This window comes from Mustela erminea, chromosome X (genome assembly GCF_009829155.1).
Source record: "Mustela erminea isolate mMusErm1 chromosome X, mMusErm1.Pri, whole genome shotgun sequence".
Classification (NCBI taxonomy): Eukaryota; Metazoa; Chordata; class Mammalia; order Carnivora; family Mustelidae; genus Mustela; species Mustela erminea.
The window spans coordinates 81,255,335-81,269,581 of record NC_045635.1 but is presented as its reverse complement, the minus strand read 5'-3'; positions in this window follow the sequence as shown (position 1 = coordinate 81,269,581).

Here is a 14,247-nt window from a genome sequence, read left to right as displayed (position 1 = left end):
TACAGTACTTGTAACCCACAAACTGAATCCAGAATCCAGAATATATAAAGAAATTATAAATCAATATGAAAAGGAAAAACAATCTTATTGGAAATATGTATAAGGGACTTGATCAGACTTCAAGGGAAAGGATATTTTAATGCTCAATAAACATGAAAATATATTCAACTTTATTAGTCACCAGATAAATGCAAATTACTGCAATGACATACCATGACACCCCACCAATGTGGCTATATCAAAAAGACATCCAAAACCTAGCCCTGGTAAAAGTACAAGATGTACTTTCCTACTCTGTTAGTGAGTGTTTAAATTATCATAGCACTCTGAAAAACTGATTGGTAGTATATACTATACCTAAACATACATACAACTTATGCCCCAGGAATTCCATTATCATGTCTATATCTGGCAAGAAAAGACAACAAATATGGACACTAAAAGGACATATATAAGAATGTTCATAGCAGCATTTTTCATGATAGTCAAAAATGGAGGAAAACCCAAGTGCCCACAAATTAGAATATGGATCAATTTTGATATGTTGATAAAATATACAACATATTTATATACCTATGAATACACAATAAAAGTGTAAAAACTTAAGCTAAGCAGCATAAGGATTAATTTTGTTTAATAATCAATTAAAGAATCCAGCCATAAATTAATTCCTGTTATATTACCCCATTACTATAGGTTCCAAAAAACAGCCAAAAATAACCTATGGTGTTAGAGGTCATGATACTTTTGCCTTTGGGAAATAAAAGAGTTTGTATTTAGGTGAAGACAGCAAGAGTGCATCTAGACAACTGATAATCTTCCATCTATTGATTTTTGCTGTACTTATATGGGTTTATTTGCTTTGTTGTAACTAATTGTTACACTTGATAATTGGTATGCTTTTCACTTGATATTTGATAATTGGTATGCTTTTCAATATGTTATGATTCAACAAATATTTTGAAAGAAAACACATTAATTATGAACACATTTTTAAAATGTTTGCGCTTACTTCTATTTTTTTTTAATATTGTATTTATTTGAGAGAGAGAGAGGGAGCAAGCAAGCATGCACAAGCATGGGGAGGTGTTGAAGGAGAGGGAGAAGCAGTCTCCCCACTGAGTGGGGAGCCCAACACAGGGCTTGATTCCAGGACCTTGTGATCATGACATGAGTAGAAGGCAAATGCTTAACCTGTCTTTTATTCTTATAACTACAAAAATGTGGAAAATAACATGTGCACATAGTATTTATCAAAACAAAATGTTAGGAACAACTTGAATATCTATGGTGTATTTATAAATAGAATATCATGGTACCAGATATGTAGGTTCTTTAGGAACTGATATGAAATTATTTTGATTTTTTTGTTAAGTAAAAAATGTGAAGGGGAGACCACTATTTTAATAACTTTTCACTTATGTAGAAAGAGAAAAATCTATTTTCTTATTTATTTATTTAAGCTAATAAAACTGTATATAATATGTCTGTATCTTTGGATGATATATGATGTTCATAGCAGTAATGTCCACAATAGACACACTGGAAGGAGCCAAGATGTCCTTAAATGTTGGTGCCCGAGCGGCTTGTAGCGCATGCGCGGTGATGCTTCTGGGCTCCGCCGTGCCTGCCCGTTGCCTCGGCCGCCGCTGCCTCAAGCCGTCACCGCTGCCCGGTGGCGACGGTGCGGAGCTGCTCCGGCTGGGCCCGCGGGGGGGCCCCGGGCGCCGCACGACTTTTTCAGTGCCCGAAAGTAAACACGCCATTAAGATGGCGGCTGGATGCGAGCCAGTAGGCGGAACTTAGGATTTTGTATCTATGTGGCTGCGAGTGATTGGTTGTGCAACCTTGGTATATATAGACATGCACGGGCGGGGGAGAAGAGATCCCAACAGCTACGTAGAAATAAAGCTTGCTTCGCTGAGGTCTCCTGGTCGTTCTTGCTGGCCAGAGCGACAAGTGGTGCCGAAACCCAGGAAACCCGAAACCTACACCGAGGAGTTCTCAGTGAACGCAACGATCCGGTAAGTGTGCACAAAATTTCAGATAAGAAAGTTCCTAAGTATAGGACGAGAAGTGAGAAAGTTCCTAAGTATAGGATGAGAAGTGAGAAAGTTCCTAAGTATAGGATGAGAAGTAAAAGGGTTCCTAGACATAGGACAAGAAATACTGGGATCAAAGTTTACTAAGATGGGAGGATTACTGACGGAGGTGCTTAAGGCTAATGGCACTCTGCTAGACTCTAACCGTAAAACGGTTAAAAATGTTATCGAGGAGCAGGTCAGAGAAGCCTCTAAGGCAGGATCTAGCAGAGGGGGAGAAAATTCAGAGGAGAGCTCCTCTGAAGATGAGCTTGGGGAAGCCATGACACACTTAAAATTAAAAGAGGAAGTCCCTAACGAACCTTTAAAGGGAAAGACATACAAAGAAGCCGGGAAAAAATATGACTCCCTAGCGCCCTCTGTCAGAGAGCTACTAGTAGTGCTCCTAGTGCTCCAAAGATTTTCAGACACTCCCCTAAATATTATTTCTGATAGTCAATACGTGGTAAATGCAACAAAAAATATTGAAACAGCCATCCTCTCCTTAAGTGATTCACCTATTCCATGGATCTTAAGGTAACTACAAGAGGTTGTGCAACTGCGCACTGCACCATTTTTTATAGATCACATCAGAGCCCATATGAGCCTACCAGGACCATTATCCGAGGGCAATGCTCTAGCAGACCACAATAGTCGTTTCCAACTTATTTGCCCTACCTTAGAACAGGCGAAGCTGTTCCATAGCAAATGGCATGTGAATTCTAATACCTTAAGATATAGATTCCATATCACCAAAGAACAGGCAAGAGATATAGTAAGGACCTGTGGGAATTGTGCCACATTACTCCCTCAGCCTTCCTTAGGGGTAAATCCCAAAGGCCTTCAAGCTAATCACCTATGGCAAATGGATGTCACACATGTACCTGAATTCGGGCAACAAAAGTACGTACATATAACAGTGGACACTTATTCGGGTATCATAATGGCTACTCCCCTCACGGGGGAGAATTCAAAACAAGTCATCACACACTGCCTATGATGCTTCGCAGATTGGGGTATCCCAAAACAAATAAAGACAGATAATGGACCCGCATAGACATCAAAATCTATCCATCAATTCCTAAGTCAATTTGGTATAGTCCATACTACAGGTATACCTTACAATCCACAAGGTCAAGGAATAATTGAACGCGCCAATGGCACCTTCAAACGATGCTTACAAAAAATAAGAAAAGGGGGAATAGGGGATGACTACAAGTCACCCCGTGATCTTACATCTCTCACCCTTTACATTTTAAATTTTTTGTCCTTGGACCATAATGGTACATCTGCAGTGGACAGGCATGCGGCGGTTACCGAATGCACTCTAGCCCAGGCAAAGTGGAAGGATATACTCACGGGCCAATGGAGAGGCCCTGACCCGGTCCTAAGATGGCACCGAGGTTCTGTTTGTCTTTTTCCACAGGATGCCCAAGTGCCTATCTGGGTCCCGGAGCGACTGATTAGAAGAATCGATCAACATGGCCTGCCCTGTCCTGATGCTCGGCCTGATAGCGATCCTGGCGACACCAGCATCCCTTCAACAGATGCACCAATGGGCAATAGTGAAAGCCTGGCCATTCCCCATACCACTGACGAATGAGTCCGCCATCCTCCCTCCTGTATACCTACTTTCATTCCCATGCCCGTTTCTGTAAATCCTAACAATTCGCCTGTATTGCTCTCAAGACATAAAAGAGACTTTGGGATCACTGCAGCCATTATTGCGGCTGTAGCAGCCTCCGCAGCTGCAGCAACTGCAGCGGCTGTAGCTCTCACCACATCTGTAACAAGTGGACATTCTCCAGAAACTATTGACGACCGGATGCATCCAATCACTTTCTGGACTTTGCATAACCTCCGTGGCCTATAATGACCTTTCTATTGCTGCTAATCTGTCGAAAGGGCTAAGCAGATGAGATTGACATAGCTCCATTACGGGATTGGGTATCTGTTGTAAATCCTTATGTTCCGCCGTTTTGCATCATTACGTAAACAACAATGTAGGCAACAGTTGGCGCTAGTACAAGCTTGCATGGCACTGGAAGCTGGTACATTTCCCCAAATCTGGCTGGCAGCGCTAGATCGGTAGTCAATGACGGGTAAGATTGGCTGCATGCACATAGCAACCTAAGCCAGGAGTTCTCCAACCAGGGGGAATTATCCGATGATGGGTAAGCATGTTCATGGCAGCTGACAACCTAAGACAGGCACGATCTCCTGCCTTGCATGCCTAATATAAAAGAAAAGGGGGAGATGTCGGTGCCCGAGCAGCTTGTAGCGCATGCGCGGTGATGCTTCTGGGCTCCGCCGTGCCCGATCGTTGCCTCGGCAGCCGCTGCCTCAAGCCATCGCTGCCGCCGGGTGGCGACGGTGCAGAGCTGCTCCGGCTGGGCCCGCGGGGGGTCCCTGGGCGCCGCACGACTTTTTCGGTGCCCGAAAGTAAACACGCCATTAAGATGGTGGCTGGATGCGAGCCAGTAGGCGGAACTTAGGATTTTGTATCTATGTGGCTGCGAGTGATTGGTTGTGCAACCTTGGTATATATAGACATGCATGGGCGGGGGAGAAAAGATCCCAACAGCTACGCAGAAATAAAGCTTGCTTCGCTGAGGTCTCCTGGTTGTTCTTGCTGGCGAGAGCGACACTTAAATAGATGAATGGAAAAAGAAAATGTAGTTCATATATACAATGGAATATTACTCATCCATCAGAAAGGATGAATAGCTGCCATTTGCATCAACATGGATGGAACTGAAGGAGATTATGTTAAGTGAAAAATAAGTCAAGCAGAGAAAGACAATTATCATATGGTTTCACTCATATGTGGAATATAAGGAATAGTGCAGAGGACCATAGGGGAAGGAAGGGAAAACTGAATGGGAAGAATTCAGAGAGGGTGACAAACCATGAGAGACTCTTAACTATAGGAAAAAACTGAGGGTTACATAAAGGAAAGGAGTGGGGAGATGGGGTAACCAGGTGATGGGTATTAAGGAGGGCACATGATGTGATGAACACTGGGTGTTATATGCAGCTAATGAATCATTGAACACCACATCAAAAACTAATGATGTACTATATGTTGTTTAATTAAACATACTAAATAAAAATAACCTATATAATATGTAAACTCTTTTGTAAAAATTGTGGGAATAGTTGTATAGCCATATTTGTTCATATGTTAAAAAAAAACTTTATGTATACGAACATATATGTCTATATATAACATAAATGCCATATATTTATGTGTGTTTGTACATATGAATATAAATAGTTTCATTAAGAAAAGGCAAAGTTGGGTGCCTGGATGGCTCAGTTGGTTGGGCGACTGCCTTCGGCTCGGTCATGATCCTGGAGTCCCAGGATCGAGTCCCGCATCAGGCTTCCACCTCCATGGGGAGTCTGCTTCTCCCTCTGACCTTCTCTCCTCTCATGCTCTTCTCTCTCTCTCTCTCTCATTCTCAAATAAATAAAATCTTAAAAAAAAAGAAAAAGCAAAGTTATTATACATATACATATATATAAGCATAAATTGCATCTGGAAGAAAGCACAGGAAACACATAACAGTTATTAATGCTGGGGAGGAGAACTAGATGGTAGCAGAATAGAAAAAGGAAGAATAACTGTTTATAATATATTTTAATACCTTTTGAGTTCTGTATAGTGTGCTTAAAATATCTATTAAAATAGTATTAAGTGTGAAGAGATTTACAGAAAAGTGTGACATGTTTTCATATGGCTTGATTCCAGGTCCACTGACTACAAAATATTTTCTGTAAGAGGTCAATTTAACAAACAATAGAAACTGTTTACTTTCCTAACCTTTGGTGGGAAACCCTGGTAACCAATTAAAAGGCTGTTTATAGATAACTGACACTAAAAATATTTTTACATTAAATTTTTGATAATCTTAAAATTATATTTATAGACATTTCCTGTTCTTTTTGTGAAAGCTTAATTTTTCAATAAGCCCTTATTTTGTGATGAAAAGTAGTTTAACTTTTTAAAAATTCCACTCTAATCTGGGTGTCATCTTCTTTCTTCCCCACAGCCATTTCATGGTATGGTTCTATTAACTAAGCAGAACTAGTTCTTACAATTTATATAAACCCTGGATTTTCTTTTTGTTAAATCTTGCAAAATCTTCACATTTTTAGGACCAGTTTATGAAAGCCTATTTTCTTTTTTTTTTTTAAGATTTTATTTATTTATTTGACAGAGAGAGATCACGAGTAGGCAGAGAGGCAGGCAGAGAGAGAGAGAGAGGAGGAAGCAGGCTCCTGCTGAGCAGAGAGCCTGATGCGGGACTTGATCCCAGGACCCCGAGATCATGACCTGAACTGAAGGCAGCGGCTTAACCCACTGAGCCACCCAGGAGCCCTGAAAGCCTATTTTCATATTGGATTTTGGTAGGAACTACACATTGCCTTTAGCACTAGAAAATAATGATTTATTTTATTCCATACCCTTCAGGAAAGATAGTGAGATCCCACTTCATTTCTAAGTCAATGAATATTTCAAGCACCCTATACATTTCTAGTCTACGTTACCAAGGCAAAAATTATCAAAACAGATGGACTAGGTCAACTACTTGTAGAAAAATTACTGGCTTGTGTGCAAGTTTGACATAAGAGATGAGACTGAGCTAGAACTTTATGAATCAACTACATCCAATTATGACACATATAATAATTTGAATTAATAATGTCAGAGTTTGTGAATAGGGTTAACAGATTTTATTTTGCTCCTTCATATAAGTAGATTAGTTTCGTCACATATAAATAAAATATTTTCAATGAGTAATAATAATTTTATTTCAAAAATTTCTTCCTAAAATTTTACTTCTTAGTGTTATCTTTAGATTCTTTTATATTCCTAGTTCATCTATAGTAGTTCTCAGATTTTTTTTTCAGATGTTTTTGAAAATGAAAATATCAGCACCTTTTTTTCTCCCCTGTGGTGTGCGCAGCCACAGAAAATGTTCCATAAAATTCCATAAAATGTTCCAGTCCCTTGTCATATCCTTCAAATATTATTTTCAATATGTTAAGAAGACTGCCCCAGATTGACACTTATCCAAATGGTTGATCATAGATAGTCTGAAAAATTAGATGCACTGGAAAATCAAAGGTTATATCTACAAATTAGAAGATTCCAACTGATCTTTGGATTTCATACATAAGTAATGAGTATAAACAGTTACATCATTGTTACTCTCAAAAATGATAGATAGGTATAGATATATATGAGTGCTAGTCACGTCTCATTTCATTTATTCTTATATATGCATTTACATATATCTGAGAGGACAAGAATGTAGAATTTCACATTTGCATAGTATGTTCTTAGAAGCTTAGAGTGTAATAATTCCAAATCAGAAAGATGGGTATGAAAATTAATGTAATCTATGATTAGAAGGATGATGGCAGTAGAGTAAGAGGACACTAGGTTCATTTAGTCACACAAACACGATTAGATACCTATCAAATCATCCTAAATACTCCAATACTAAATACTCCATCCTAAATACTCCTGTCACACAGGGTATCAGAACATATCCATCTCCTCTTTTCCTCTAGCATTGTGCAAACTGCTCTTTTTGTTTGTTTGTTTGTTTTGTTGTTGTTGCCTCTCTTCACAGGCTGTGATCACTCTAAGGTCAGTGACCCAGCTATCACTCACCCTCCTGGGTTTCCCAGTACTGAGTCAGCAGACTTTTTTTTTTTTTTTTAATTTATCAGAGGGGGGGTGATTAGAGCGAGCACAGGCAGACAGAATGGCAGGCAGAGGCAGAGGGAGAAGCAGGCTCCCCGCTGAGCAAGGAGCCCGATGTGGGACTCGATCCCAGGATGCTGGGATCATGACCTGAGCCGAAGGCAGCTGCTTAACCAACTGAGCCACCCAGGCGTCCTGAGTCAGCCTGACTTTGAAAGCTCTAGCCACCAACTTCCACTTTTTTTTTTTTTTTTTTTTAATAAACTCATGGAACTCAGCCCATCTGGTTATGAAGCCAAATGCCTTATAGGAATTAGTCTTCCTCAGGTGTTTTCTTCTCTTTCTGAGTGCACACAGCTTCATCACTCCTGCAGGCAGCCTCCCTCCACCCTTCTGACCTTAAATTTCAGCTGCACCTTCTTCTCTGTTTTTAGCTGTGCAGTTTGTTCTTTCCAGTCTTCAGATCACTCTCCAGTTTGGTGACGTAGATGTGGATGATATCTAGTTGTATATGTGGACAGGGTGAACTCAGGGTCCTCCTTCTCTGCCATATCTCCATACTTCTCTTTCCATCATATTAAGGCTTATTTACATGTTTGGTAGAATTCACATGTGAAGCCATCTAGTTGTGGACTTTTGTTTGTTGGGAGTTTTATGATTACTGATTCAATTTCTTTATTGATAATTTGTTCAAATTTTCTTTCTTTTTATTTTTTATTTTTATTTTTTTAAAGATTTTTATTTATTTATTTGACAGACAGAGATCACAAGTAGGCAGAGAGGCAGGCAGAGAGAGAGAGGGAAGCAGGCTCCCTGCCGAGCAGAGAGCCCGATGTGGGACTCGATCCCAGGACCCTGAGATCATGACCTGAGCCGAAGGCAGCGGCTTAACCCACTGAGCCACCCAGGCGCCCCAAATTTTCTATTTCTTCCTGATCAATTTTGAGATTATATGTTTTTAGAAGTGGCTGCTGCTGAGGTCGAAGAGGTTGCTGCCTATGTTCTCCTCAAGGATTCTGATGGATGGATTTTGAGTCTGTTTTTGTGTGTGGTGTAAGGAAATAATCCAGTTTCATTTTTCTGCACGTGACTGTTCAATTTTCACAACACGATTTGTTGAAGGGGTGCTCTTTTTTTCCATTGGACATTCATTCCTGTTTTGTCGAAGATTCGTTGACCATAGAGTTGAGGGTCACTTTCTGGGTTATCTATTCTGTTCCATTGATTTATGTGTCTGTTTTTGTGCCAGTACGATACCAACTTGATGATGACAGCTTTGTAATAGAGCTTGAAATCTGGAATTGTGATGCCACCAACTTTGGCTTTCTTTTTCAACATTCCTCTGGTTATTCAGGGTCTTTTCTGATTCCATATAAATTTTAGAATTATTTGTTCCATTTTTTTGAAAAAAAAAAAAAAGGATGGTATTTTGATAGGGATTGCATTAAACGTGTAGATTGCTTTAGGTAGCATAGACATTTTCACAATATTTGTTCTTCTAATCCATGAGCATGGAACATTTTTCCATTTTTTGTGTGTGTCCTCCTCAATTTCTTTAATGAGTACTTTATAGTTTTCTGAGTACAGATTCTTTGCCTCTTTGGTTAGGTTTATTCCTAGGTATCATTTGGTCTTGGGTGCAATTGTAAATGGGATTGACTCTTTAATTTCTCTTTCTTCTGTCTTGCTGTTGATGTATAGAAATGTAACTGATTTTTGTGCATTGATTATATATCCTGACATTTTAGTGAATTCCTGTACAAGGTCTAGCAGATTTGGAGTGGAATCTTTTGGGTTTTCCATATGAAGTATCATATCATCCCCAAAGAGTGAGAGTTTGACTTCTTCTTTGCTGATTCAGATACACTTTATTTCTTTTTATTGTCTGATTGTTGAGGCTAGGACTTCTAGTATTATGTTGAACAGTAGTAGTGATAGTGGACATCCCTGCCATGTTCCTGACCTTGGGGAAAGAGCGCTCAGTTTTTCCCCATTGAGAATGTTATTCGCTGTGGGTTTTTCATAGGTGGCTTTGGTGGTATTGAGGTATGTAGCCTCTTTCCTTACACTTTGAAGAGTTTGATCAAGAAAGGATGCTGTACATTGTCAAATGCTTTTCCAGCATCTATTGAGAGTATCATATGGTTCTTGTTCTTTTAATGATGTACTGTATCACATTGAATGATTTGTGGACATTGAACCATCCTTGCAGCCCAGGAATAAATCCCACTTGGACGTGGTGAATACTCTTTTTAATGTACTGTTGGATCCTATTGGCTAGTATTTGGGTGAGAATTTTTGCATCCGTCTTCATCACGGATATTGGTCTGTAGTTCTCCTTTTTGATGGGGTCTTCGTCTGGTTTTGGGATCAAGGCAATGCTGGCCTCATAAAACGAGTTTGGAAGTTTTCCTTCTATTTCTATTTTTTGGAAAGTTTCAGGAGAATAAGTACTAATTCTTCTTTAAATGTTTGGTAGATGGTGCACCTGGGTGGCTCAGTGGGTTAAGCCTCTGCCTTTGGCTCAGGTCATGGTCTCAGGGTCCTGGGATCGAGCCCCGCATGGGGCCCTCTGCTCAGCAGGAAGCCTGCTTCCCTTCTTCTCTCTCTCTCTGCCTGCCTCTCTGCCTACTTGTGATCTCTGTCTGTCAAATAAATAAACAAACTCTTTTAAAAATAAATAAATAAATAAAGGAAGGAAGGAAGGAAGGAAGGAAGGAAGGAAGGAAGGAAGAAAGAAAGAAAGAAAGAAAGAAAGAAAGAAAGAAAGAAAGAAAGAAAGGGAGAAAAAATGGAAGAAACATATGTTTGGTAGAATTCCCCTGGGAAGCTCTCTGGCCCTGGGCTCTTGTTTTTTGGGAGACTTTTGATGACTGCTTCAATCTCCTTACTGGTTACAGGTCTGTTCAGATTTTCTATTTCCTTCTAGTTCAGTTTTGGTAGCTTATACTTCTCTAGGATTACATCCATTTCTTCCAGATAGTCAAATTTGGTGGTGTATAGATGCTCATAATATGTTCTTATACTGCTTGTATTTCTTTGCTGTTGGTTTTGGTTTCTCCTCTTTCATTCATGATTTTATTTATTTGGGTCCTTTCTCTTTTGCTTTTGGTAAGTCTGGCCAGGGGTTTATCAATCTTATTAATTTTTCAAAGAACCAGTTCCTAGCTTCATTGATTTCTTCTACTGTTCTTTTGGTTTCTATTTCATTGATTTCTTCTCTGATCTTTATGATTTCTCTTCTCCTTCTGGGTTTAGGCTTTCTTTGCTGTTCTTTCTCCAGCTCCTTTAGGTGTAGGATTAGATTGTGTACTTGAGAACTTTCTTGTTTCTTGAGAAAGGCTCGTGTTACTCATATTTTCCTCTCAAGACTACCTTTGCTGTGTCCCAAAGATTTTGAACAGTTGTGTTTTCATTTTCATTTGTTTCCATGATTTTTTTTTCAATTCTTCCTTAATTTCCTCGTTGACCCATTCATTCTTTAGTGCGATGCTCTTCAGCCTCATAACTTTTCAGATTTTCCTCTTGTGATTGAGTTCTAGCTTCTGAGCATTGTGGTCTGAAAATATGCAGGGAATGATCCCCAAATTTTGGTACTGATTGAGACCAGATTTGTGGCCCAGCATGTGATCTGTTCTGGAGAATGTTCTATGTGCACTAGAGAAGAATGTGTATTCTGTTGCTTTGGGATGGAATGTTCTGAATATATCTGTGATGTCTTTCTGGTCCAGTGTGTCATTTAAAGCCTTTATTTCTTTGTTGATCTTTTGCTTAGATGATCTGTCCATTTCAGTGAGGTTGGAGTTAAATCTCCTGCTAATTTGTATTATTGTCAATATGTTTCTTTGATTTTGCTATTAATTGGTTTATATAATTGGCTGCTCCCATTTAGGGGCATAGGTATTTAAAATCATTAGATCTCCTTGCTGGACAGACCCTTTGGGTATGATATAGTGTCCTTATTCATCTCTTATTGTAGTCTTTGGCTTAAAATCTAATTTGCCCGCTCTAAGGATTGCCACCCCAGCTTTTTTTCAATGTCCATTAACATGGTAAATTGTTTTCCAGCCCCTCACATTAAATCTGGAGGTGTCTGAGGTGTCTTTGGGTCTAAAATGAGTTTCTTGTAGACAGCATATTGATGGGCATTTTTTTGGGGGGGGTCCATTCTGATACCGTGTGTCTTTTGATTGGAGCATTTTGCCCATTTACATTCAGGGTAACTATTGAAAGATATGAATTTAGTGGCATTGTATTGCCTGTAAGTCGACTGTTACTCTATATTGTCTCTGTTCATGACTGGCCTATTTCTATTAATCTCTCTCTTTGCTTAGAGGACCCCTTTCAATATTTTCAGCAGTGTTGGTTTGGCGTTGCAAAATCTTTTAATTTTCATTTGTCCGAGAAACTTTTTATCTCTCCTTCTATTTTCAGTAAGAGCCTAGCTAGATATAATGTTCTTGGCTGCACATTTTTCCTCCTTTATTGCTCTGAATATATCATGCCAGTCCTTTCTGGCCTGCCAGGTCTCTGTGGATAAGTCTGCTGCCAATCTAATATTTCTACCATTGTATGTTACAGACCTCTTGTCCTGAGCCGCTTTCAGGATTTTCTCTTTGTCACTAAGACTTGTGAGTTTTACTATTAGATGATGGGTCTGGACCTATCGGGCGGGTTCTTTGTGCCTCCTGGATTTTGATGCTTGCTCCCTTTGCATATTAGGGATATTCTCTATTATAATTTGCTCCAATATAACCTGCCTCTCTTTCTCTTTCTTCTTCTTCTGGGATCCCAATTATTCTAATATTATTTCATCTTATGATACCACTTATCTCTTGAATTCTCCCCTCATGGTCCAGTAGTTGTTTGTCTCTCTTTTTCTCAGCTTCTTGATTCTCCATCATTTGGTCTTCTACATCCCAGATTCTCTCTTCTGCCTCATTTATCCTAGCAGTAAGAGCCTCCAGTTTTTATTGCACCTCATTAATAGTTTTTTTTTTCAACTTTGTTAGATTTTAGTTCTTTTTTTTTTTTTCTCCAGAAAGGGATTCTCTAATATCTTCCATGCTTTTCTGGAGCCCAGCTACCACCTTGATAACCGTCATTCTAAACTCCATCTCTGATATATTACCAATGTCCGTATTGATTAGGTTCCTAGCTGTCAATAGTGCCTCTTGTTCTTTTTTGTGTGGTGATTTTTTCTGCTTTGTTATTTTATCCAGATAAGAATAAGTGAATGAGAGAGTAAAATACTAAAAGGGTGACAAAAAACCCAGGAAAACATACGTTAACCAAATCAGAAGAGAACTGAAACTATGGGGAGAAGAAATGAGAAGAAAAGGGAAAGAAAAAATATTTATATATTAGACTGGTGAATAGAACAGAGCCTCCCACTTGATTTTGGGTGTATTCTTGTCTCTTAGAAGAAAGTACCTCCAAAAATTCTAAAGAAAGAAAAACCCATATATACAAAAAGAGGGGTAAATATGATGAAGGGGTGGACTATGACTGTCAAGATGGAAATTTTAAGAAGATTCTAAGAAAGGAATTGATAAGTCAGTTGGAATTGATAAGTCAGTTGGAAAAAGAAAAAAAAAATGGAGGGGCTGCGGTCAGGCTGGAGACTAGAACAAAGCCATGTGCTTGATTTAGTATATATTTTGATCTATTAGAAAAAATTGTGTCCCAAAATTTTAAAGAAAAAAAACCCGTATATGCATACAAATAGTAAGGTAAAATGCAATGACAGGATAAAATATGACTATAACAATGAAAATTTAAAAAAGATTTTTTAAAAACATGTTGATAAGATAAAACAGTTAAAATCATTAAAAGAAGAAGGAGGAAAGGTTAAAAAAATAGAATAAGAAAACATAAAATTAAAAATATTTATTTTTGCAAGACTAAAGGATCATGGGGAGAAAGCCATGAAGTCTATGTGTTGCTTTCCCCTAGCTCTGGAGTTCCGCAGTTCTCGTTGATCAGCGAACTTGGTCTTGGCTGGATTTTCTTGCTAATCTTCTGGGGCAGGAGCCTGTTGCAGTGATTCTCAAATATCTTACCTTGAGGCGTAATTGAACTGCCCTTGCCAGGGGCCAGGCTAAGTAATCTGTTTGGGTTCACTTTTGGTAGTTTTTTTCCCTGAACGCTTTCTGTAGAGCTGTGGAGGATAGGATTGAAAATGGCAACCTCTCAATCTCCAGCCCAAAAGAGCTGGGAGCCCAGGCCCCCACACCTCAGTGCACCCTCAGAGAAAAGCAGTCAATCTCTTACTCTCCGTGTTCTGCAGCCACGCTCTGTGCTCACCCAGCCTGTGACCAAGCATTTCTATCACTGGTGCATGGCCCCATTTGGAGTCTCCAAACCCAGCAGATTCCTGCCACCTGCTGCTGTGCCATGCCTCCCGGTAATGGAAGGAGGGTGTCTCTCTGGATCTGCCACCTGTGG